General features: G+C 42.8%; 1 protein-coding gene and 1 pseudogene across 5 annotated transcripts in view; both read right to left on the bottom strand.

The window, feature by feature from the left end:
- The window catches only part of LOC144158373 (uncharacterized), a 641,189-nt gene that overhangs the window by 378,458 nt on the left and 237,160 nt on the right, over positions 1–25,571 (bottom strand). The gene's annotated exons all lie outside the window — the stretch shown is intronic.
- LOC144157694 (uncharacterized) lies at positions 5,688–6,965 on the bottom strand (annotated as a pseudogene).

The following is a 25,571-nucleotide window of genomic DNA, read 5'->3' as shown; positions in this document are numbered from 1 at the left end:
CACTTGTTCTTGTGTTTTGCAGACTTACTTAGCAAGAATATGTTGTCTGCCAAACTGAAATGCCTAATCGTTTGCCGTTTATTCATAGCCGTTTAGTTTTCGCGAGATAGTGTATCCCGGCCGTACACCTTTTCGAGCAGGGAGTTTGTTACTTTGCTTGGGAAGGATTATTCTACTATCTTTGCCGTAAATTTCTTACATATGTCATCGAGAAGGCTGATGTAGGTCTCCTCTATTCTCTGATCTTTTATTGATTGTAGCACGGCGGCTATGTTGGCCAAAGTTCACACTCTCTCATAGTTTACAAATGCCAATAAATGACTTTTGTGAATTCTGACAATTTTTCTATGCATTGATTGACGACATCAATGCGGTCCGTTGTTGAGTGCCTTTTCCTGAACCCACTCCGCTCTCTGGGTTGACGGGAATCCACGCTGTCACTACGCGGGTAACTGCTACTTTGGGAAAAGCTTGCATAGAACTGAGAGTAGTTTAATGGATCTGGAATTCTTTTTTCGAGTGGTGTCTCTTTTCTTTTGAATTAAGATTATGTTCGGTGCAGGGTATCGGTCTGGAACCAAATAGAACCAAAAACTAAAACCCGACCGGTATTTTTTCAGAAACGGAACCCTATTACAAACTGGTATGTATTTAAAACGCTGATGCTGTACCAGAAGTGAACCGGAAACATAAATAATGGTTTTTGGTTCACGACGAAACAGTTCGACCATTCGTTGCTGATTTTGCGCGGTCTGAGCCATTTGTGGAGTTTTTCTTTTTACGTACAATCAGCTTCGTGATCGCCCTAAGGTCCTTTAGAACACTATCGACGCCCTCCCTATTACTTCAGTAAAGAAACCCACACTATTTTCAAATTATTGAACTTGCTTCTTGTCGCGCGCAGAATGCACCATTCTTGGTCACCTACATGCTATAGAACACATATGCCTTCCGCATCCAGATACACATCTCACTGCGACTATAAAAGCATCGTATATAAATATAAAATAAAGATTAAGGTAACGGAAGGATAGATTTTTGACCTTCTTTATTATTTCAATGTTATTCATAACAAAAAAACAAAATTTTAGGATTTAAATGTTGTTTACTTGTTTTACTTCGTTGGCTGGGCAATGGTGTGTTGTTTATTGGCCCGCCTATGTAATAAAAGAAGAAAAATACTTTTCTCAAAAAAGGGGCAGGGGATGGTAGGGTATTGCTAACGGGACGTGACTTGAAAACCATGCCTTCGTGCACTTCCCAGCGCGTTTATCAAGGCCCGAACTTCTGTCGATGGGTCGGTTCTGAGTATCGCGGCCTCCTATTGTTTTCAATTGCGTTATTGCAGACCCCATGCATAGGGAACCCCGGGACAGCCATACACTATATTGTTAGGCGGCGGCAGGACAGATGACACAAACGATGGTTCATGTTTGACGCTGTATGATCAAGGAGTGGGCTATGGACCAATTTACAAGAGGCCATGATAGCATTAGCCAGGTTGCGTACTGCTCACCTCTTCGTCGCTGCCGTTGGTGGATGAGCACATATATCGGGCTGCCAGTCAGTTGGTTTTTTTTTATTGTCGTCACAGCATGAACTGAATGTGCTCATTCGGCTTCACATAGGGATCATTAGGGTCGGTAATTAACCTTGTACATTTCAGGATTTCACGAGCCGACGCAACGCAGGCTACGAGGCGCACCGTAGTGAAGGGCTCCGAATTAATTTCGGAGCCCTTTCGAAATAATTTCGGTGGTCAATTAATTTGACCACCTCGAAATATTGAACGTGTGCCGAAATATCGTGCACATGGGCGTTTTTGCTTCTCGCCTCTATCAGAAAATTAGCCGCCGCGGCCACGAAATAAGCTCGTTAACGTCCTGGATTAATCTACGGCAATTTACAGGTGGTATAGCTTTTTTTGAACCTGCCAGTCGGAGCCACTCACTTTTGGTGACTGGCTCCGCTTTGTTAACGTTCGGCTTAAAGCAACACGCAAAGTAAGCAACAAACCGACATTCCTAAATTTAATAGTGCGTTCATTTTTAACCTATTGTCACCGTACTCTCTGCCTAATAAATTTAATTGAGGCATACACAAGGCATAACTCCGCTACAGGCAACTTTGATGAGCAGTCACTAACAACTAGAGAATTGACCCTAGACTTAGAAGATTAGAGTTGTTGTAAATAAGGTGACACGAAATTTTGTGCACTTGCTTTGTTTAGTTATATTAGCTGGAGTGGCCGCGCAACTCGTTGTCAATTTACTTTCCATTTATTTTTTGTGCATGTGTGCTAGGTAAGCAAATAGAGATCATTAGGCCGTAACTAAATTGTTGAGCAATAAATGCTAGTCTACTGTCAACAGCCCACTTGACGGTGGCAACGTTCAACGCATGGACTCTGTCTAGGGAGGAAAGATTAGCTGTAGTACTCGAAGAGCTCTGGGGCACTAGGTTGGATATTATACAGGTAAGTAAAGTTAGAACGACAGGAGAAAGGTTCAGAGAGCTCAGTAGTGGGCATGTTGATACGAAAAGACAATGCAGAGGACAATGCAGCGTGGCTTTGTACTCCCACCCTCCGACGACGAAGAAGCTATTGCGGGGGCGCGAAGCTTGGCCGCCATTTAAATAAGGTGGAAATACAAGGTTCGACTGTCTCGTCGTTCACGTCGTTTGTCCTGCCACCATGTAACATTTTAGTGGAGTGCGCCGTTGGTTCATTCTAACCGTCGTCATCGCTTCGCAACGTCTTGGCACACGCGCACTCGTCGAGGGTAAGCGGGCCGTGCCGGACAGCCCCACGTCCCTCTCCTCATATCCTTAGCCCATGAACAGCACATCCACTTAACTTAACTTCACTTTATTTCCTTATAGACACCACAGGGGGGTGTTACATAAGGGGTGGGTTGTTCAACATAGATGCAGAAGCCACAGGTTAACATTGCAGATGCATAGACACACTTTGAATAAATGTGATAGACAGGTGATTGAAACTATATCGTGGGGAAGGTCATTCCATTCTTTGGCGGCGCGGCAGAGAAATGATGCAGAAAATGTTGAGGTGCCAGATCGGGGTCGGAAGACTTGAAGTGGATGGCCAGTGCGGGGGGAAATGCGTGCGGCGGGAGCGATGTAAGGTGGTTGGCTGAGTGAGCTGTGGTACAACTTGTGGTACAGTGACAAAGTAGCAATTCTGCGTCGAAGGGAAAGACTTGATAGGCCGGATTCTTTTTTTAGGGATCAAAAACTGACATTGTAAGAATAAGAAGAATGAATGAAGCGAGCGGCGCGATTTTGCACTGCTTCGATGGCGTTGATCAAATAAACTTGGTGAGGGCTCCAGATGGGTGATGCGTATTCTAGTTTGGACCGGATTAGCGACTGGTAGGCCACAAGACGGACGTGATACGGTGAGTGACGTAGGTGACGTTTTAGAAATCCTAGTGATCGGTTGGCTGATGAAATCATGTTATTGATATGCGTTCGCCAGGAAAGATCAGGGGTAATGTTACACCAAGATACTTATAGGATACGGCTGTTTCGACTGGTACGTTAATAATTTCGTAGGAAAATCGGAGTGGAGTTTTGCGGCGGTGGAAGGAAACTAATTTGCATTTGTTACTAGTAAGGGTCATAAGCCAACGGTCACACCAGTTTAACAGTTCATTAAGGTCATTCTGTAGTGCTGCTTTATCAAATGTGTTGGTTATTTTGCGGTAGATAACACAATCATCTGCGAACATGCGAAGGTTGCAGGATAAATTGTTAGGCAAGTCATTAATGTAGATTAGGAACAAAAGCGGGCCAAGGACAGAGCCCTGCGGCACTCCAGACTTAACGGGAAGAGAGTGAGATTTGATGTTGTTAACGAAAACAAACTGAGAGCGGTTAGTCAGAAATTGAGTAATCCAATTAAGAAGCTCAGTTGGTAGATTTAATTGAGAAAGTTTTTTTAGTAGGCGCTGGTGTGGAACTTTATCGAAAGCTTTAGTGGAATAAAAAAATAGCATCAGTTTGGAGGTTACCATCGAGGTTAGCATGCAGGTCGTGAAGGAAAAGGGCTAGTTGGGTTTCGCATGAGCGACCTTTTCGAAATCCGTGTTGAGAGGAATGAAAGAAATTGTTAGAATCAAGGAAATGCATGATATGAGTGTATATCACATGTTCCATGAGTTTGCAACAAACACTGGTTAATGATATGGGGCGATAATTTAACGGGCAGTCTCTTTTACCTGTCTTGTGAACCGGAATGACCTTCCCACACTTCCAGTCGAAAGGCAGGATACCTGAGGAAAGCGACTGGGAGAACAGCAAAAGTAAAAACTCGACTGATATGTGCTTAGTGTTCTTTAACAGCTTGGAAGTAATTTCATCGGTACCCGCCGAGGATGACAGTTTCATTTTTTCTATTAAAGACAGGATACCATTGAAACCTATGTTAAAGGGTGGCATTTCAGGCAGAATAACAGGGACTAGTTCTGTTTCAACGGGGTTAGATTCATTCGTAAACACAGACGAAAAGGCGGCATTGAATATATTGGCACATTCTGAACAACTTGATTCTTGACCAGAATCATTAGTAAGGGCGATGGGGGGCGTGTTATGTGGGTTTAGTATTGGCCAGAAAAGCTTCGGTGAATCAGTAAGTATTTTCGGTAGTTCCGTATGAAAGAATGAGTGCTTGGCGACGCGTTGCGCACTTCACTAGAATATGCTGTCTCGGCAACCTTGTATTTTTCCCATGCAGAGTCAGTGTTTTTACTCTTCGCAGCCCGAAAGAGGCGTTTCTTCTTATTTTCAAGCCTTTTTAATGTTTTACTAAACCATGGTTTTTGGCGGGTGGGACGGAAAGTTATTTTAGGGATAAATTGATCAGCCAGCTGGTTTAATTTGTTTTTGAAGATTAACCAGTTATCGTTAATGGGTCGCTCCCAAAAACCACCTCGAAACGTCGGAAGAAAGGCTTCAAGTTCACGCGTGATGGCCCCGTAGTTACCCTTGTCATATAGCCTAATAGTTTTACTGCAGGCTTGGCGCATTTGTGGAACGAAGGTAAAATTAGCGTGAATGACCTTATGGTCACTTATTTCATCAATATATGTTACAGAAGACATGCTCTCAGGATTAGTTGTTAAGATTAAGTGAAGAATGTTAGCGGTATCTTCAGTACCACGTGTAGGTTGTGTTATCAGCTGAGTGAGATTAAAGTTGAGGCAAACATCAAGGAAATCGTTGGCTTCTTTTGCATTGGGTGCAGATGAAGTTAGGTTAAGCCAATCAATGTTAGGAAAATTGAAGTCCCCCAGGAGGAGGACGCGAGCATTTGGGTATTTGGCCGTAAGTTCGGCTAAAATACCATTAAGCTGGCGCGCGAAATCCGGACTACTTTTGGGAGGCCTATAACAAACACCTAATAGTTCGGACTGTGGTACGGAGCGAAAGAGTAACCACAATATTTCGAGTTCGGAGGCAATGTTTATAAGGGAGCATGAAAGTTGTTCGTTTGTAGCAATCAGGACGCCGCCGCCACGGGTGCCAGGACGATCTTTTCGAAAAAGATTAAAGTCAGGCAAGTCGGTCAAAATTTCGCTGTCGGTGACGTCAGAGGTCAACCACGTTTCAGTTAGTATGAGTAGGCTACGACTAGATGAAGATACAAGGTCGGACACGTGGTCGCGTTTGGAAAGATAGCAACGTATGTTGGTGAAAATGACCGAAAAAGAAAGATTAGCTTTGTGACCAAAAACGGGACCATTAGAAGATCTGGGGCGTGAAGGCAATTGCTACGAGCTTTCTTCTTCATTTTCAGTTGCCTCGTTAAATACGTATCGTTTGGAGCCCATAAAAAGGGTCTTATACCGTAAAAGGAAGGGACCTGATTTTTCTTTAGCAAAAGTAAGAAGATGCTTCCGTGCGTTCCTGACCCGATGCGAGAAATCCTCCCCGATGCTAAAACCGGTGTTCTTAAGCTGGGGACCATAAGCAAGGACAGCTTTCTTGGTTTTGAAGGATGTAAACTGCACAATAATAGGCCGACACCGGTCTCGCGTGTGGCGGCCAAGACGGTGGGCACGCTCGACATCCATGGATTCGACAGTTATTTTTAGGTGGTCCCTGCAAAACCCAGTAATACGCTCCTCAGACTCCGCATACGTTTCCGATGGCTTGTCATCCGCTATGCCGTAAAACAACAAGTTGTTCCGTCTGGAACGATTCTCCGATATCGTCCAGTCGAGCCTCTAGTACAGAGACCTGGGTAGCTGTCTGGGAGGTGGCGGTGGCCATGGCGTCAAGATCGGTTCGGAGTGTGTCGACACTACTGTAGTGGGATTCTAGACTGTCGATTCTCTTGCCTAGTTCAGAAATGGCTTTATCAGTGGTAGATAGCTGGCTTTTAGGAGTTATACATCGCCAATGAGCTTGGATTGACCGGAAGAAAGGATTTTAAGTTCAGTCATTATTTCCTCTTGGGTGGTCAGACCAGGGTTAGTTTCAATATCTCCACCTAACAGTAACAGCAGAGAGAACACAATGTTCATACAATCAGAAATATTGCAAACACAGCACTGGGGGCTCGGTAGCTGAACAAGGCATCGGTTGCTTGTTTTTTTAACAAAGATACTGTGTTGATTACTGACCTGCATCATGAACAGAAGTGGATTAGACTGCGTCGTGGCACAGCCACCGAGCCCACAGAGCGCGGCCGGCTGGTGGGGGGGATTTATACGCTGTGCGCTTGCTGAAGTCGATGACGGTGTAGCTGTTACAGCTCTTTCGAGCGTCCAGTTTCCGGGCTGCAGCGTCGATAGGGCAGTAGTGGCCAATTCTGGAAGTTGGCGCCAGTCATCTGCGTTGACGGGCCTTGGCGGGAGAGGGTTGCTCGCATCGATTCATGATACCGGGCCCAGAAGAACGGGTACCAGCATGCAGAAGATAGCGCGTACGAAATCCTGCATCATGAACAGAAGTGGATTAGACTGCGTCGTGGCACACCCACCGAGCCCACAGAGCGCGGCCGGCTGGTGGGGGGGGGGGGGGATTTATACGCTGTGCGCTTGCTGAAGTCGATGACGGTGTAGCTGTTTGAGCTCTTTCGAGCGTCCAGTTTCCGGGCTGCAGCGTCGATAGGGCAGTACTGGCCAATTCTAGAATTTGGCGCCAGTCATCTGCGTTGACGGGCCTTGGCGGGAGAGGGTTGCTCGCATCGATGCATAATACCGGGCCCAGAAGAACGGGTACCAGCACGCAGAAGATAGCGCGTACGAAATCCTGCATCATGAACAGAAGTGGATTAGACTGCGTCGTGGCACAGCCACCGAGCCCACAGGCCTACCGTTACCGGACGAAATGAGGCGTAACCAACACAAGATTCCATGTCCCCAGCCCAGTGTTCCGGCTACCTCAGACATTTCGTCTGTGCCTTGACGAGATCATGTCGCAGGACTACGCATCACCGACGACATCATTTTATGTGGTGGCAAGGACTTCACTGTACATTGCTCTATCATCTGTCGTCCTCACCACATAAAGTACTACTGCGGAGTCGACCGGGATGCTCGTTTTCTACAGGGGGGCCATGTTTTTACTGTTTGGGGCCATGTTTGAGGCAAACCCTTAAAAATTTACACGAATCAGAAGCTGAAACTAACCAAAAGTCAACAAAAATACGCGAAATCCCATTTATAATGCGTAAAGGTGTCATAAATTGATTATAGAGTGATAACAAATGTAATATTCAAATGTGAAAAACCGTTGAAAAAAAAAGTGGTAACGGGATTTGAACCCGGGTTCGGATGTTTGCTTCAAAGAAGCGGACCTTCTAAATTACGAGAGCAAGTGGCTCTGAGCGGTTAAATTGAGGGCCACAAGAACGTAGACATAGCAACAAACATGCCCCTAGATGGTGCCAGGCGTGGCTTGGCTGTGTGACTAGGGAACGCCTATACGCGTCAAAAAGCGATCTTACTGTTCAAATAACTTTTGGCCAAATGTCATGTAACATTATTTGTTGTTCCTAAATGTTTTTTGAACGCTATGAGCTTCTTTGCTCTAACGTCAGTTAAACTATAACACTAACATTAGTAAAATGTAAAAATATTTTCTGGTCATATAAATACCGTTTGCCAAAATATTATTGTATTGTTTCATATATCATCAATTAAGCCTGAATGATATTCGAAACGTTGTTTTGACATTACACCAAACAAACAAAATCCACTTTTTATGTTCTGGTGCTATTTGGAATCCCCTTATTTTTGGTCATGGCTGAGCCAAGCACAGCCTAAACCATGGGTGGGTGCAACCAACGTCGGCTCCGGGTCTGTGGTGCCGCCACTACTGTCACCTTGAATACCCAAGCAAAAAATACCAATAGACAAAACCAATAGCTGATGGGGTTATTGACACGAACAGCTATCGCTGTATCAGTCTATATGTTATTTGTCTACCAACCTAGATCTATAGGAGTATTGGTCAAGTCCTGTATTGGCCAAGTCTTGTAGGTGTTTAGGTACCTGTGGGGGTATTGGTACCTTAGCTTCGGCCCATAGGTGTATTGGTATCATGGGCTCACTGGAGCAGAAATTGGAATAACACCAAATGCATGCCAAGGCATTTATTCCTTGCATCCATTTGGTCATGTTACACATTCCTTTAGCCAGTTTCAAACCAAATGTGGTACCCCTAACCTTGAAATACAGCAAAGACGCGAATGCTTTTCCGTGAATATTTCTGAATAAGAAATGATGTTAATAATGCCGTGAATACCAAAGCCGCGAGTAATTGTACATATTAATGACTGCGTCTAGCATTCCGCCCATGCGAAAGAAACCAGACTCTTTGGCAGCACGCCCACTAGACCCTAATGAACTACGGTGCGTGAGTACGCTGAAGTGGATGGAACAGTCGGAAAGCTAAATATTCTGCTTCAATTCCATCTGAATGAAACATTACCCACGGAACTTCGTTTCATCTGTACAAACCGCTATACGCATTTGTCCTCAGTTCACACGTGGTTGCATCGATATGGCTTTTCCAAAAAGGGAAGCGCAGCTTGTGGACCTGCTATGCTTTTATGTCATTTATCATGAAAGAGAAACCTTCTACAGCTTTCTGTAGAAAAGAAATGTATTACACAAGTTAAAGTTGAAAATCCTAGCAGGGTAATTCGGGCACGTTTCTCACCTCGCCGTGTCTGAAGACAAGAATCCTTATACGAGCGGCCTCAAAGGTGTCTTTACGTTCTAGTGTCCACAGATGACGGTCTCCGAAATTTAAAAGTAACAGATACAGTGTGCAGAACAAAATTACCCAAACATGGTGGCTTCCCTAGGAGATAAACGACCGTGCCGTGTCTCGAGCAAGAGCTATAGTGCCTAGAACTATATTTCTAGGCACTATTACCTGGGGGAAACCTCTCGTAGTGGACTACATCAATCTAAACACCAGAGTACGGTACGAGCGCAACCCCTGTAGCCATGATTAAGGATTTATTGAAAGTGATCCTGAACACCACCCCTGCTATGATGAAATACATTGTGACCCTGCGCGAGGCTGAAGAGTTTTCCCAGCAGCTGCAGTTCCTACAGATGACACTTCGGACCACAAGCACACAGCAACAACGTAACCTGCAACAACGTAACAACGTAACCTATAGCAAATAAATCAAACCTGCCCAACCAGTTGCGATACGCTGGATTCTACAATGAAATATCAAGGGGATCCAGAAACGCTTACCAGGCCTGAAAAATGGCTGCGGCTTAGATCAGCCAACCTTCGGTGTGCAAAGCAAGATATTGACTTAGTCTGGTTGAGCCTTGGTTTCGCTTAATTGCCCTTTGATGTAGCTGTATTACCGACCACGGCTCAGAGCTGTTAGGTCCCTTGTTACGCTAACAGAAGGCGGCATGGCCTGGGTTTCATTCACGGCGAACACGGCGTTCCCCTTCAACGCGCGCAAGAAAGGCGACGTAGCCCGAAACGACACAGCAGCACTTGCGTGGGAGGATAGCAGCTATAAGCTACCCGACTGAAAACGGCGCAGTTTGCGCAGCGCCGAAAGCGGGGCCGGCGAGTCACCTCATGCGCTTCAAGGGATGTGTCCCGGGGGTTGTGTTTGCGGTCAAAAGGTGAACTTCGCCTTTGCGGTGAAACCGCCGGGCGAGAGTAGTGAAGGTTTGCTTTAAAATACAGCTTCCTCTAATGCGGTATGACATCTTGCATATAGGCACGTGGTCACTGCCCAGTGGGAAAAGCGGAGCCAGCGACACCCACGCCTCCTTCCTCAGATATGTGCAAGACTGGGTCGGACACCACGCACCAGCACGTTCGTAAGTAGGGCGCGCTACTTTCTCTCAGCACCCCGTGAATCCTATAAGAAGCCGATGTTGTCTTTAAAATAAATTGCTCTGTTCTACATTAATTCTGCCAAACCATGCAAGGGAACAAAAGGCGTATTTCCTTGGTTGAACTCGTGTATGCGATGGAATGTCGAAACAAATTGGCGTCACGCCCTGACGGGAAACGCCTGCGCGGGATAGCTCACGCGTCATCTGACTGGCCCTCGCAACTTTTCCATGAACTGCGTGTTTAGTTCAAAAGAAACTGCTTCATTTTTTAAGTTACCTAAGCAGGATGTTTGGTTTGCAAATATGATAGCAGCAGTTGCTCCTTGTTTCCGATATGTTTTCAGCAATTGGGTGACGTTAGCCGATCTATGTGCGTAAACTTTCCGAAGTACGTTGTTGACTGCAGAGATACTTAATGAGCAACATAAACTTTACACAGTGGTTTGACGAGAATTTTGTGCTTGACATATGCAAATGTATGAAATTCATACTTTCTTGCGTGTATAGAAAGCAGCGGCGTAAATGAATGGAAAGCACCCTCGAATACCACGTCTCCAGAGGGGATGTTCAATGCTGATTTTGAATTCATGACTTCGATTACGACAATGAAAATATACCATGGGTGTGTATCAGGAACACCATGTCATTCTATTTTTTTGTCTCTTTGTTCGCTTCTCCGGAGCACCACACAGCCAACATCACCCTCTCAAGCCTCATGGATAGAGAACAATACATAGCTCTCTTCACGGTTTTCTAGTAAATTCGTATAGCTATGTGGGCATACAGATAGCAACTACATTATCTGTAGAAAACACACATTGAATATATTACAGCTTAAGCTAATATTGTATTGGGCTACCTTCGAAGAAATTTTATTCAGGCACCTGTTTCCTTGAAACTCTTACATTACAAAGCATTGGTACGTAGGAAATTAGAATATGCAGCTTATTTGTGGGACCGTGGTCATGACTCGCTTATCTACGAATTAAACCGAATGCAAAATCGGGCAGCGCGCTTCATCCTTTGTAATTACCATCGCACCTCGAGCGTCACATCAATAAAACACACACTAGCATTACCCCTACTGTCTCTTCACAGGGAAGTGTTTCGGCTGTGTCAATTTCATAAACTTTATTTCACCAATCCGTTACTCAGAAATAGATTATTGTCCTACCCAACCTAAGTTTCCACTCGCACTGATCATCGTCATAAAGTAGGTATTCCATCAGCGCACACCAAGTGTTTTAAGGACTAATTTGTGCCAAATACTTCTGTATGTTGGAATCGCTTTCCTCACGACATTGTTGGTATCAAAGATGCTGCTTTATTTAAAGTTGCTGTCACTAATTTTGTTTCTACGTAGCCTTTAGCTCAAACCTGTAGCAAGCGATGTTACTAGATTGCAATTTTTCCATTATGTTTTTTGATGTGTATGGTAGGCATGTATCTATGTACCCACTCCCTTCTGTAATGCCCTCGGGATTTCAGGATAATTGAATAAATAATTGAATAAATAAAGCGAAAAAAAGAAACTCTTCGCTGTCATCAGACATAAAATTGAATAAGTATTTACCATTTTGGGCCCTGACAAAGCAAACTTACTTGTCCGAAATAAATCTCTTCAAAATCGTGCCGCTACTTGGGAATTTTGGATTATTCACGTCATCCAAGTGTCACGGCTCTCAAACGTCGCGCATCCTTACTAATCCTATCACATCGGCATAAACTATCAGATTTACCATTTTTTCATAATCTGTACCATCACTGGTCACTTCATGCTGATTTCTTTTCTTCGCCACCAACCATGTTACCCCCGCGTGACCATGGCCTAAAGATAACACATGTAAAATGTCCCAGTTGCAGGTATTTACAGTAGTTCAGACCTTAGCATACTTGTTCATTAGAATGTCCCACGATATCACATTGCAACTGTAACCGATCCTACAAAATTCGAAAAAACTTTTACGCACTTACACTGCATGATAACTTTTTCTAAAAATAATTTCGTATGCTTGTATAGGAGTTTTTTTTACATCACACTCACTTTTTTTACTTCTTTTGACTGTTAACATGCTTTTAGCCTCGTTTCTACTGTTTATTTGCATTTTACTCTGCCGTTATGCAATACACCACTAGTGAGGGCGTTTAGGGGTATCTTTGAATACATAAATAAAATATTAAATAAATAAAGAAATGAAACACCGAACAGAAAAGCAAGAAAACAAACAAATAAAATATTTAAATAAATAAATAAAGTAGATAACTGTGACCAATGCTTGTGGGCTTCGTAATATAGAACGATCGTCCCGGCACATGTCTGCTGCCTGAAATTGTTTGAAATTTTTGTCGAGTGTTGATATCCAGGGACACACGAACAGGCAGGGACAAATAGAAAAAAATTTGGCATTGGAGTAGCCCGAGGCAGATTGCAGTGTTTGAAAGCTTTCTTTTTTTCTCATGGTGGGTGCACACAATCGTATTGATGATTGATTAATTTATTTTGTGGCTTAAACGATTCAGTTTGTGTACGTGTTTTATAAATGGGTGAGTTACCATACATCTGCTGGTACATACAGTTTGGGGAAATAAAATGACGCTGCTAGGCCTTAAAAGAAGTGGATAGAAGTCTCGTTTTATTCCGGTCGAGTGCATCCTCACTAAATCTGTTTGGCTTGCATCTAAGCAATATGATTCCGTTGTACTTCTTTGGTGAAGCTATGTACTCCTAAATTTTGTCATCGCCGAAACACCTGAGCAATATGTCCCAAGATATATTACACCATGTCACGCACAATAAACCGACAATGGTAAAAAACGGCAAACAATATTTCATGTACTTGTTTCCACGCATAGGCATTAGTCCGTCTTGTTGCTGTCTGCTCGCAAGCTGGAATTCTTAAAAATTACAGTTCCGCATTTATCTAAGTTAGTAACGCAGTATTTCTGAGTTTCTACAACCTGTAGTACCAACGCACTGTTTCCTCCGAATAGAAATACGTGTATGCCGGAAGATTCGCGTAGACATTGATTTACCCATTTTGAACAGAGAGAAAGAGTCTGCCTAATCTACAGGTAAGTGAAACAGGTCCAGTTTGTTGGGGGTTGGCGGTGGGTTTTGTTATTCTCGCAGAATATTATTCCACAAAACTTTGGCGGATGACAAAACTTTGGCGGATTCAGCAGGAAACAGGTTATAAGAATAAACCCTTTATTTTGCTGCATGAACACGTGGAGCGCATAAATATGTGCTCTGAAATTGAGGTCCATGGTCATCGAAAAAAAACGGCGGGGGTAGTTAATAAACAGTCAAGCGGGAAGTTGTGTAATGCGACGCTTATGTCAGCAGCGCGCCTATGTATAAGGCATAAAAAGCTCCCTTTGTTTATTTTTAAGCATTGTAATTTTTTGTCAGGGCTATTTGCAAGTCCGCAACTGTGCGACGGCACGGACCGAATCTCAAAAAGCCGTCCTCGACAATCTATCTCAACCGACGTAGCTGTGCACAAGTAAACCACAGGACAAATTTGCAAAAAATGGTAATATTACAATGGAAAGAAAATCGAACAGCATGAAGAAAACGCGTTTCTGCAAATTACTTTAAAGCCACATCACAAACACTTCCGTGAAGCTGGTGCATGTGCGAAGATTTATTTCACAGGATGTCGCCAAACTTAAGAAAACTATATAGGTTTATATTTACTAAGTAAAAAATAGTTTATTCACAAAACTGCCCTATATGACGTGCATTGAATGCAATTTTAACTGTTCTACGTCTTCCTTATGACCCATTTTGATTGCCCTTTGTTCTGTAATCTTCCCCGTGCATTATTCGCTTTATTTGTGCTCAAAAAAGTGTTCCCAAAGAGAAACTGAAACTTGCTCCTTTTATCAAGTCACTACATTTGTAATGTATCTACGAGGGGGTTGGTCAATAAAATATATAAAGCGCCTAGTTTCATTTTCCAGAATTGAAAACAAGTCTAAACAACCTTATCAATACATTTGGCAGCTGTCCTGGAAGTTATAAAAATCGACACCACCAGTGCTTGTCAAATTATCAAACACCGGTGCGACCTTCTCATGTTGTGAAATGCTGCAATTTGTAAATATCACGGCTAAAGCAACACTTCTGAGTGAACGCTAAATTGGTTATCTCACCAGCATGGTTTTAGCATGGTTAATCACCAGCATGGTTAATCAACATAGCCGCAAGAGCATTTTTCGAAAACATTACCTTTCCGTCCCCATGTTCGTGTTTACCCTGGTCAATCGACAAACAGCGTGTCCAAAATGTCCCATAACTTTATCGTCTTTCTTTACAGCTCTAAAAAAATCAACCGGCATATTCATACAGAAACCTATATTCACAGTTAGATAAAAAATTAGGGTAAGATTAGTACCACGTGCATTTTGCATTGGGGGGAATACCTCTAAAAACGTAAAGTGGTATATGCAGTAGTGTAGGCGTGGACAGCAATCCATAAAGAGTTTCAGTTTTACCAAGGGTACAACCTTATTTTGTTGTGCCTCTTCCTGTACAAAGAGAGCCAGAGATTCGGAGAGGCCTACGAAGCGAATTCAAGTGAGTTGGACGCTAGCAGCGCAATGTATGTTCATTTTCTGAACAAGACAATTTAAATTCAATTTTTCATCATCAGCACATAGGTATTCATTCATTGTTATTCATTCATTGGTATTCATCTGAAACGCAAGATTCTTGAGTGGTGTGGCGAAGACGTCAGCGGTGTCAAATTTGTTTATACGAAAATAAAGCTCGACCGGAAAAGTTTTAGCGCAACCTTCAGTGCTTTTTATGGTCATTACCTTTTGAATACTCAAAAAAAGACGAGAATTGACCTTTATTTTGTACTGACAGTATGTATGCTTTTAATATCAACGGGATAGCTGCAAACCCCGAAAATGGCGTACAGCTCTAGGGGTAGTCCTGCTCTACATTTCTTTCAAAAATGAAGGTATGAAGGTAGAGGCGTTAAGAGCATATCTTCTGATCGTTCTATAAAAACCACACAAGAGCAGGAACTTTGACGACAAATCATTGTGCCTGACGTACAAAATAATTGCTCTCAGTAAAGTCCTATAGTACAATGCCTTGTAGGAGGGTGGATATGAAGAAGAGATGGCTTTGAAAAAGTGCGCATACGTAAACCCTTTTGAAGAATGCAAAAACAGTGTGTCCTTTCCTCAAGTTTTTCTTAGAAATATTTGGATACAACACTACGAGTAGATCGGATTCACTTCTTTTAAATGAAAACAGGAGTGTTGACATCTGCTTTGCTTTTAAATGTTCCTGACTCATTGTCCTTGTTAACCTGCAAGGTTTATTTCAGGAAAAACCAATTTTACTGTGATACAAGGATATTCGACATTTTTTTTATCAGGCGCCCAGTTTTGGAATATATATATATTTATTTATTGCTTCCCTGCCTCTCGAAGCTTTAGTTCATCCCAGAGTCCATCTTCCATAGCTGAGTCGTTTCTGGCTGTTTATGACTTTTTCGCTAGCGATAATGAACGCAGGTCCAGAACTCGTCGCCCATCTCTCCGACTTTGATGCACTGTAAGCCTTCACAGCAGCGCTGGCCTTCCCAAGGAGAGCACTGAAAAAGTGAAATCAAGTAACTTTAAATATAGCAGACTTGCAAATTACTGAAAAATCACGGTATAAAAACAAATGTACCTAACGCAATACAGCACAGTCTTAGAATTCTCTTCATTGGCGCCAACAAACACTGGCAATCTGAACGTTTCCAGTGTGGTTTTAGCCTTCGATATTCTCTTTCTCTAACACCCTACAGACTATCGAAAAACTATTTAGTCAACCACAAGAGGTGCAAGGAAAGGTAAGGATAGTCGGTAGAGGTTAAAAAATAAATGTGCTTTTTCGCAAGTCGGGATTCCAAGCAGCCTACTCCTCAGTAGAAGGGCAATTCCTTAGCATTGGCCTGTACCGGGCCTGTAGTGGAATAAATATTGCCAAATATAATTGCGCCCCTCTTCACATTATACGACCGCGGCCGGTAAATATTAACACTTGAAGAGACACTTTATTGAAAATTTGATTCGAGATTCTTTTGTACAGACCGCACAGAATAAAATAGTTTTTTATTGGTACCGACGCCAGAGTACGCAGGTCATTACACAGTTTGAAACAGCATCGAAGGAAAAATAAATGCCCACTGGTGTGGTGAGACTTCTTCAGTTCAAGTAAATTTTTTTTGTTGGTTTCGCCACCCACACCACAGTGTTTGAATTTATGTGTTCAAGCAGTTTCTCACAAGATACATATTTGGCATAGTTATCGTGATAGCAACGACAATACTAAGGTAGATTCTCATTCGTTAGTTTTGTACATCACGGGCATTTAGGGGGTAACTGTGGAATTTCATAACAGGCATCGTCTACAACTCGCTTGCGTTATTTTTTTGCTGCTTGTCTGGTGCACGTCAAAAAAACTTAAGCAAAGTTGCAGTGATGTCGCATTCTGGGAAACGATATTGGACCTCCTTTCATTGATCGCTGACCGTAATGATGCTAGACAAGAGTACACAAAGATAATTGTACACTACAATGCTATGTTCCGAATTGATAAGCTAGCGACAACGAAATTGTTACCATACCTTTTCGGGAGTAACCCAAGCTGCGGAATATAGTTGCCGTTTACACAGATTTTGGAAACATAAGGAATTTTATAAAGACACAGTACTCACTTTATCATTTGTCTGATGGCACAATTCACAGCTCACAGCAAGAGTTGCAGCTATTGTTTTAATATATACCCCGCCATTTTTATCAACACCGATCTCTACGTTATTATGTAAGAATAGCAAGACGTAAATGTATATGTAAATACAACAATTAGGAGCCTTCACGTGTCTTTTACAAGACGAATGCCCCTTCCAAATCTTTCCTTTTACACGTAACACGAGACCGTCAAGGGCCTTTTTTGCCTTGTAACTATAGTGATTCATCTTTCTGCCAAGTTTCAGGTCTGTATATACGTGTACAATACAAAAGTTGCATTTATTTCACCCGACCAAATTCATAATTATCTTAGTTTCCGATAATGTCACAAACATAGGATCTACAAGGAATACAGTCACACCAGAAAAAAAGGTGTTTTATATTCTCACGTCATCTAGATATTTTGAACATGCCATCATTGGTGGAGCCAGTTGTGCGAAGGTAAGAATGACCATCACTGCAATCTCCAACCTGAAAATCTGTATTAAAATTTGTTGTTACAAACGCAGTTCTTCCAGTGCAATCCTTTGCGCGTTTTGTTTTTCGGAACCAACAATAGCCTTTTTTACACTTTTATTAGAAACTGCATGATTTAATGATGGGCATTGTTTCGTAGCTTGGGGGTAAGTGGCAGCTAATGCGTACACCACGCAAGACAGAATGTTTGTACTGTTTTATTGTAAACCTTGAGAGCAATTGCAATTGCGGGTATCGTGGGTTTTACGTTGGCGGAGAACAATTTCAAAAACATTCCACGAGGCGCTTCTTGTATATTTCTCTATCTTGAAAACTGCTATTCAAAATACTTACTGCGTACAAAAGTTTTAGTTTTTCTGGCTTTTTCAAAGCACTGGAAACAATTTAAATCAATAAAAACGGAGGTGAAGTGCTTGGGGTTTACTTTATCAAATTTTTTGTAACTGTAACGCTTACGTCAAAGATAAGCTTAAAAATAGTCCACGCCTCTTCACTTTTTCCAGAGAACAAGACAGGATAATTTTTGTACGTCAGTGCAAAAATTCGTCAATTTGTCAAAGAAGTTAAATTTTACAACTAAGCACCATGTTCGTGTGTCAATGTGTACACCATCAAAATACCTATACATCTAAAAATAATAGCTTTATCACGCTTCAAAAAAGACTTCAAAAGGCCTGCGTTGTCATTATGTCATGATTTTTCTTGTTCTCTAACTTATTATTTCAGATTTCAGAAACACAGTATACTCTCGATAAACGAAACTTTTAGAGACCGGAAAAAATAGTTCCGTTTAACAGGAGTTCCATTTACTCAATGATGTTGTAAGGGGCAAATTTATGTGCGTACACACTTGTAAGGGCATTTCATGGAACTCTACTCACTAGAAAGTGACTGTAGCTGATAGTTTTCAGAAAGCAAGAAGTCTACAAGAAGCGTAGGCAGAGCATTCAGAAAGTTGAGTTGGCAACAATGAGACGCTGTGCACTACAAAGTGCGTCAAATATTTTTGTTTGAGTCCGTGCAACTGCATCTTCACGGAGGCTAGAGGCCTCAACTTCGCGAGTGCTTATGAGCCACGGAATTTAGTAGACGGCAACGTGGCCATGAAGGACGAATAGCACAACGATGGCACGAACGAGACGACAGGAGGTGAGCCCTGTATCCTCAGCGTCTAGAATCGAGACCGAACGACTCGAACAAGAACTGCGATGTTGCACTCGTTGCGCTAACACCGCTAACCACTTACGAGACGAGGCTTATGAGGCCAACATGGCTAAAAAGCACGGAGGAAGAAAGAAAACACAAGACCGAAACAGCCGGAACCGCAAAAAGCTGATTCTCATGCAAGTGGATTTCACAAAAAGTTCCATTTCTGGTTCTGTTAACACGGTGATGCGGAAATTTTATTTCCGATTACCGAGAGTTTTTTTTACCTTATCTGAATACAAAACCAATTAAATTCCAGGCAACTGTTTTGTTTAAGCGGCAATTCCGTTTAAGCGAGTTCCGTTTACTGAGATTCTACTGTACGTGCTATAGCAAATAATATACATTAAAAATAGTATTGGTGAAAGTTTGCATTGTTTTCCAGAGTGGAGAACAACTTTATTTAGGCGGCCCAGTGGCTTGCCGGTGGCACTGCACTTCCACACAACGGCAAACACCGGATGTGGGAATGCGGGTGCCCCCCAACCATGTATTTGTAGTGGTACAAGGGCAGGGTTCCGGCTCTGCTACCAAAATATATTGCAGCAGGCTACGCTGCGATGAAGGTTAACGCTTTTCTGAAACAAGGTTCAGTTCTGTCTCTGATATTCGATTCGTATTTTGCATTGCATCCAATAGCACTCTTTTTGAGGCTGTTTTCACGCTGAAATCTCCACTCAGAAATGCAGTAAGCCTTTAAAATACACAAATTTACTTTATCTGTAAGTAGCTCAGACATTTGTTCTGAACAGCGTAGGAACTTCTCATTCTAAAGGTCTCGGCACCCTTGATATTCACGAGTGCCCAAAAAAGGCGGAGGAATGCAAATTTATAGGACTATTCTTATGCACATCTGCAACCGATAAAAAGGCTGGATATTTACGTGAAGGCTGTGCACTAAGCCCACATCAAGTGGCGCTGCTTTCGCCGGCCAAATTCGCGAGCGTGGTTCACCGCTAAAGTTACATTCGTAATACAATACAACTGAACGCGTTGCCGTGCTTTTAAAATGGTTTTGTGTTATTTTATAGGAAAACGCAATAGTAGCTCCTCAGAAATCTCTGACTAAATGACTAACCGGAGCTTTCTTCTGAAGCAGACAAAAATCAACGTACGCATTCACCTTCGTTTGTAACCGAAGGTCAGCCATGATAATTCGCAGCTGAACGTAATTCCACAATATGAATAAAAAACACAGGATATCAAACAGTACATTACCTGGAACAGAACACCCATGACGATTTCTCGAATCTGAAAGCTGGAACAGTGTTTTATTAAAATTTACCTGTGGAGTTTACCTGAATAAACAAAATTGGTACAAAGATACAAACCTTTCCATAAATTAATATTTTCACCTTCATAAAGAAGCAGTGAATACTCTTTTTAACTACCTTAAAGCTTCCGTGATGGTAAAAACCGGGTAGTTGGGGCAGCTGCTATTTCGTATTTTATAAACAACTACTGCAGTGATAAATATATTTATACTGGACTAAAAAGTATGTTACACTTGTCGTTCATAATATTGGAGGTAATACGTTGCACCATGAATGCTTGTTCAGAAAATCAGATTGTTCCCCATTTTGGTCAGCTGAGAACCCACAAAATGAATAATTTGAAAAGTTGTTCAGATTTTAACACGAAGTTGGCGCTAACAAAGAATTGGCAAAAGCCTAAACGATTCGCCATCCTGCTCTTACCGCAGTACCTTCTTCTTCGCACGAGTTTTGTATGGGGAATACCTCAGACTCCACGGGTTCTGCTGTGGGACTTCCTAGACACCAATTTATAAAGCAGGCAGAGCTAATCACCGGAGCAAATTCTCATCAGGTATTCTTCAAGTACACAACCCAATTTTTCCCAGCCAATCAGAACTACAAAAGAAGCGCACTTTCCCAGTAATTTACTCACGATTGCATTAGCATTTTGATTACTTTGTTCGGCGAGTATAAGACACTTCAAGTTACATACGACTGCGGTAGAGAACTGTGGCGCAAAAGCTAATAAATTGTACGAGGAATGTTTTGTCTCAGCTAGGCTTTTCATGATGTTAGACATGAAGGATGTGTATTAGGAACCTGTGAAATACTTTTTGTTTTTAAATCAACCATTGTTACCCTGAGCGATAAAAGGCACATTCATCAGAAAATTCTTCATAATAAAGAGAACATATGAATGCCGGGTGAGCGTTGTTTATCACGACTGCCCTGCAAATTGCGAATACAAATGGAGATGCGGTAAAATATTTCGATGGAATGATGTAGTGTTAAAAAGTTTGCGCAAATATAGCAAATTTTTTTTATTTACAATACGGCTGTTTCTAGTCAGACCATGGCAGGTGGACACAATATACAGGTAAAGGAACGGTCATGACATCAACACCAAGAAATCAAGAAAAAAAGAATGGCAGCAACCTGCAAATTAAACAAATCAAATTTAGACTCAGACGTGCACCTGGTACAAGTACACTTTAATTTAAAACCATAAATACAATATTATTATAAACATTTTGCACTCTATACACAAGTACATACACAAAGTACCTACACAAAGTGCACATACACGGCTGTGTGCGGTACACGCATAGAGTTTTGCATATATGTCTGCTTCAAAAACGTGGTATACCCCATCGAAAACGTCGTTTCTACAATCAAGCTGCACTATTCAAAAATAACCTTTGAGCTTCTTTGTCTTTTTTTTTTTATTTCGGCTGAAAACTTAAAAAATCTCAGGTCTGTGGCACTGCCGCGCCAAAACGAGGCTTCAGTAGAAGCGACAGAAGACACAAGTTCCTCTTAACGTCACAAAACACCTACCTAAATGACTCTCGTAAGATTTACCTGTTTCATGCGAATTTTTAGAAGCAAACTTGCGAGTTTGTTACTGTAATATGGTACACCAAAGCGCGAGCAGCTTGCGTACGTTGTGTTCTCCTGCTTTTCGGTCATTAGGATGGAACTTTGCTCACAAACAATATCGGAAACCGCCGTAAACAAGAAAATTTATTTAAAGTCGACCATTCTCCGTATTGATATAACGTGATTTCTTTGGTGCCTAAACTGCCCGTTGGCAGAAAAGAAGACTGGCATGTGTGCAACCACATTTCGTTAGCTTATTCGCTCGGTCGAATCTTTGTCAAACCAGCAAGAAATATTTCGTTTATCAGAGCAAAGCTGCGGATTTGATTCAAAACAAAGTGTTGAGAACAATACCTGCTGGTCATTTCTTTCACGGGAGGCATGGATAGCTAGTATAGAAATCAGGGGGGGGGGGAAGCACTACTTCCATCAATATAATCTTCAATGAGCTCCATGCATTCGATCCTGGATTTTAGCTACCACCTTTTATTTGCCCCACAGGCTTCTCTTTCAGGTTACTAAATGACCGACACTCTGCATACTACGCATAAGAGCTAGCTTTACAGTAACAAAAACTGCAACAACTTCGCATCCACAAATGGCAAATATTTGGTAAATGTCTAGCGGCAATGCTACAAATCGTTGCCAGAGTACATTATGTCCTTCTCCATATCCCCATGCCACAAATATGAAGATGTGTTTCTGAAACTTGATCAGAAGAAAATTTGAGGCAACCGCATTCATTTTATGATAAAGCAATACTTTCCCGATTGATCAAACAGGACTGCGCCGAGTGACCGCGGCAGAAAAAAATATCAACGTTTTTTGGGCTAAGAAGGTATCGGAGAAGGCTTCGTTCATGCTCAACAAGCAGACACTTCTGGTAGCTAGTGGGCAACGCTCGTTAAAGTAATAAATAGCCTATGCAGCTAGTGAAAATGTGGTGGAGATATACACGGTGACAACTTGAGAACGGCACCAATGATGGTGATGATGATGATTGCTATTGGTTTCCCCTTTGAAGCGGGGCGATGACATGTCATCTTACCAAAAAGAACTACTATAACCATGTTTTACACTCTTGTTTTAATACTAGCGCTGCTTAGGGCAGGCACTAAAGCTTATTATGCCCGAAATACTTTTTTTCCCTGTTACAGGTGGTAACTGTCCTAGGCAATATTCTCCTCTCTGCTTTTCGTCCACCAGCATTCTAATCTTCTGTTCATCCCCTCGACAGCCTTGAAGTTAACTTCCTCTCTTCCCCACTTCCCCACAAAACTCTTATTTCGCAGGCAACCTGCTCTAGCCTCAAAAAGCAATGCACTGCCCTGGAAATTATTGTAGAAATTTTCCTTTCTGATCTTCAATTTCTCAGCCCTGTACATCTCTAACGACGTTTTAGCTTCCATTTTTCCCTCCATTTATTCGTTTCGATCTGCCTTTCCTCTTTTTTGGTTACCTTGGCTGTTTTGGATTCTCCACTGTTCTTTCCGTATTGCATCGTTAGCCTTCTGGTCTTTCTTAACCACTGCGTGTCCACGCTTTTCAACTATAAGTACCTATAAACCTTAGCTGCCCAAATTCGTTGATTCATTGCCCTCAACCTCATTTCAAAGCATGTTTTACTCGGAGCTTCTCTAACTTCAAACGACGGCCAGCCCATATCTCCCTGAACTGCTTCTTGAGTTGTTTTTCCATGCGCGCCTAAGGCCAAACGTCGTACCGTTCTCTGGTTTACCGGAAGTTGCCGCTTTGCCTTATCACCGTAGCCGGATGTTTCTACGAGCGGCGCAAGTAGGGTGTTACTGGGAATATTTTCAACTTGGCGTGAGCCGTTCCCGTGATTTTTATGCAGAAATGCATTAGAGCCGGGGGTTGTCTTGCGTCCGTTGGCCGGCGTCCGCAGAGCGTCTGATGATGATTGTGGCATGATGACCCTAGGAATTGGCCAACCAAACAATCCATCACGAGGTAGCTTCGCGTTCAACCACCATCGTCATCTTGCCGTAGGGGAACCGCTGAAGAAGAAGAACGAGAAGACAAAGCTGCGAAGAGGAGGGCTGCGTGAGTTTTGGCTACCATTATCCTCCTCGGCCGGCGCGTCTTCCCGATCTGAACCCGGTCGAAGAGCGGCTCATCGCGCCAGACACCCCTTCATGAGCATCAGGCGGCTGACTCGAGGCAACGGGCACTTTGGAATCAAGGGACAGGCGGAGAACGTTCCCATCGGCGTATCGAAGGTTGTGCGGTGCCTTCCTCGCATGGTACCCGAGGACGTTGCGTTCAACGTTCACATCAAGCGGAGGCTGATGAGTCCGGCAACGTACAAGCGCGGGTTGGTGAAGCGCGGCAACATACTGGCTTGGCTCAAGCACCTGGAACACACCCCGCTGTATCGCGCCATCAACGTTCGGGTCGATTGGAGTCGGCTCTATCACTTCGATGACGGCGGCGAACGAGAGGAACCGCAGGAGGACGACGTTGATGATGCTGACGGTGAGTTCGAAACGATTCCCGACGACTTTGACGTGAACGCTCCTCTGCAGTTGGCGGTTGCGCTCAACGCGGTCTCGAAGACGCTTCTCTATAACAAAGCAATGCATTTCTGCATCCTTCCAATCCCCCTCGGGCAGGTGGGGGGGAATTTTTTGGGACTTCATATGCTTATAAACTACTCCAGTGACGACAAACTGTGTGAGACAAGGCAGACGATATCACGCATTCATGGCAAACCCCTTTCAAAACATGCGCGCACTGACGTCACGGGATCCGCGCTTTCGCAGAGTGATACACTACATGAGGTGCGGTCGTTCTTCAGTTGTAACCGAGTATAGAAGGAAAACGGAATCTACATTACCGAAATGAAGCTAACAACTTCAATACCGCACTCTGTGCTGCCACCGGGCGCACACCTCGTTGTGCAGTATTTATGTTAAGGCCGCACTGCATGCTTGTGGGAAGCTGTCGCTTGACATGACTTGCTCCCACGGAAGCTAAGAGACTAATTGAGAAAGGCTAGCACCCCAGTTGAAACACCATAGCAAATACTGCCACGTTTTTTATGTGACACGATACTTAGTGCAGGGGAAGGACTTCCAACTATTTTTCCGATACATAAAAACTTTGGTTGAACCACTTTGAAAACACTACAGAGGATTTCATTTATCCATCAGTTTTGATCAGAAGGCAGCTTTTTCAAAGAAAAGTGATACTAAAATAAAGAAAAGCTTAGCCTTAATCGCAAACACTTAATGTGAGAGCAGTGTTTTACTTACGCGTTTTTGTGAGCAGAGTGCAGAAAACGAAAACAAAACTGCTCAGTATCAGTAGGAAGTTTTCCGTAATCTCAAAGATTATCTGTAATCTCCGAGTCAAGTAAAACCTAACAGAAAAGAGAAATACTTATACAGTTCATAGAGTAAGTGGAAAGGGAGACAGATTTCTAGTGGAAGTTACCAAAGGACTATGCTGTGCAGAGTAGAACCAATAAATATGTTTTGCTGCAAAGCCAACATTTTTAGCTGAAAGGAAGGTACAGGCATAGAAAATGAGGCACGATAACTTAGCGATAGGTAATTGTTGATGATCGAATCCCTTCTTAGACATTTTGACTATTGTGTTCTACTTAAAAACATTTCAGCTGCACAGGTGCTATGAATTGCTATTTTGAACGTATGAAAAAATAACAAGTATTGTTTTGGGTCAAAAGCTCTCAGGCCGTAGTGACTATACCAAGAGCAGCAGCACTCAGCATCGGCCCGGTGTCATGAAAAGTGCCAAGAGACGCTGACCAGTTGCTGGGATAAAGGAGAGTGACGCTAAACATCCTTCACGCTTCCCCGCATTTAGTGATGATAACCTGGCCAAGAGGGGGTGTTGCATTGGCCTGCCCTATACCCTTTCGCGCTCCTACTGA

Source organism: Haemaphysalis longicornis, unplaced genomic scaffold, assembly GCF_048455015.1.
Source record: "Haemaphysalis longicornis isolate Haplotype H1 unplaced genomic scaffold, Haemaphysalis longicornis Haplotype H1 scaffold_10, whole genome shotgun sequence".
Classification (NCBI taxonomy): domain Eukaryota; kingdom Metazoa; phylum Arthropoda; class Arachnida; order Ixodida; family Ixodidae; genus Haemaphysalis; species Haemaphysalis longicornis.
This window is presented reverse-complemented; position numbering and strand designations above follow the sequence as displayed.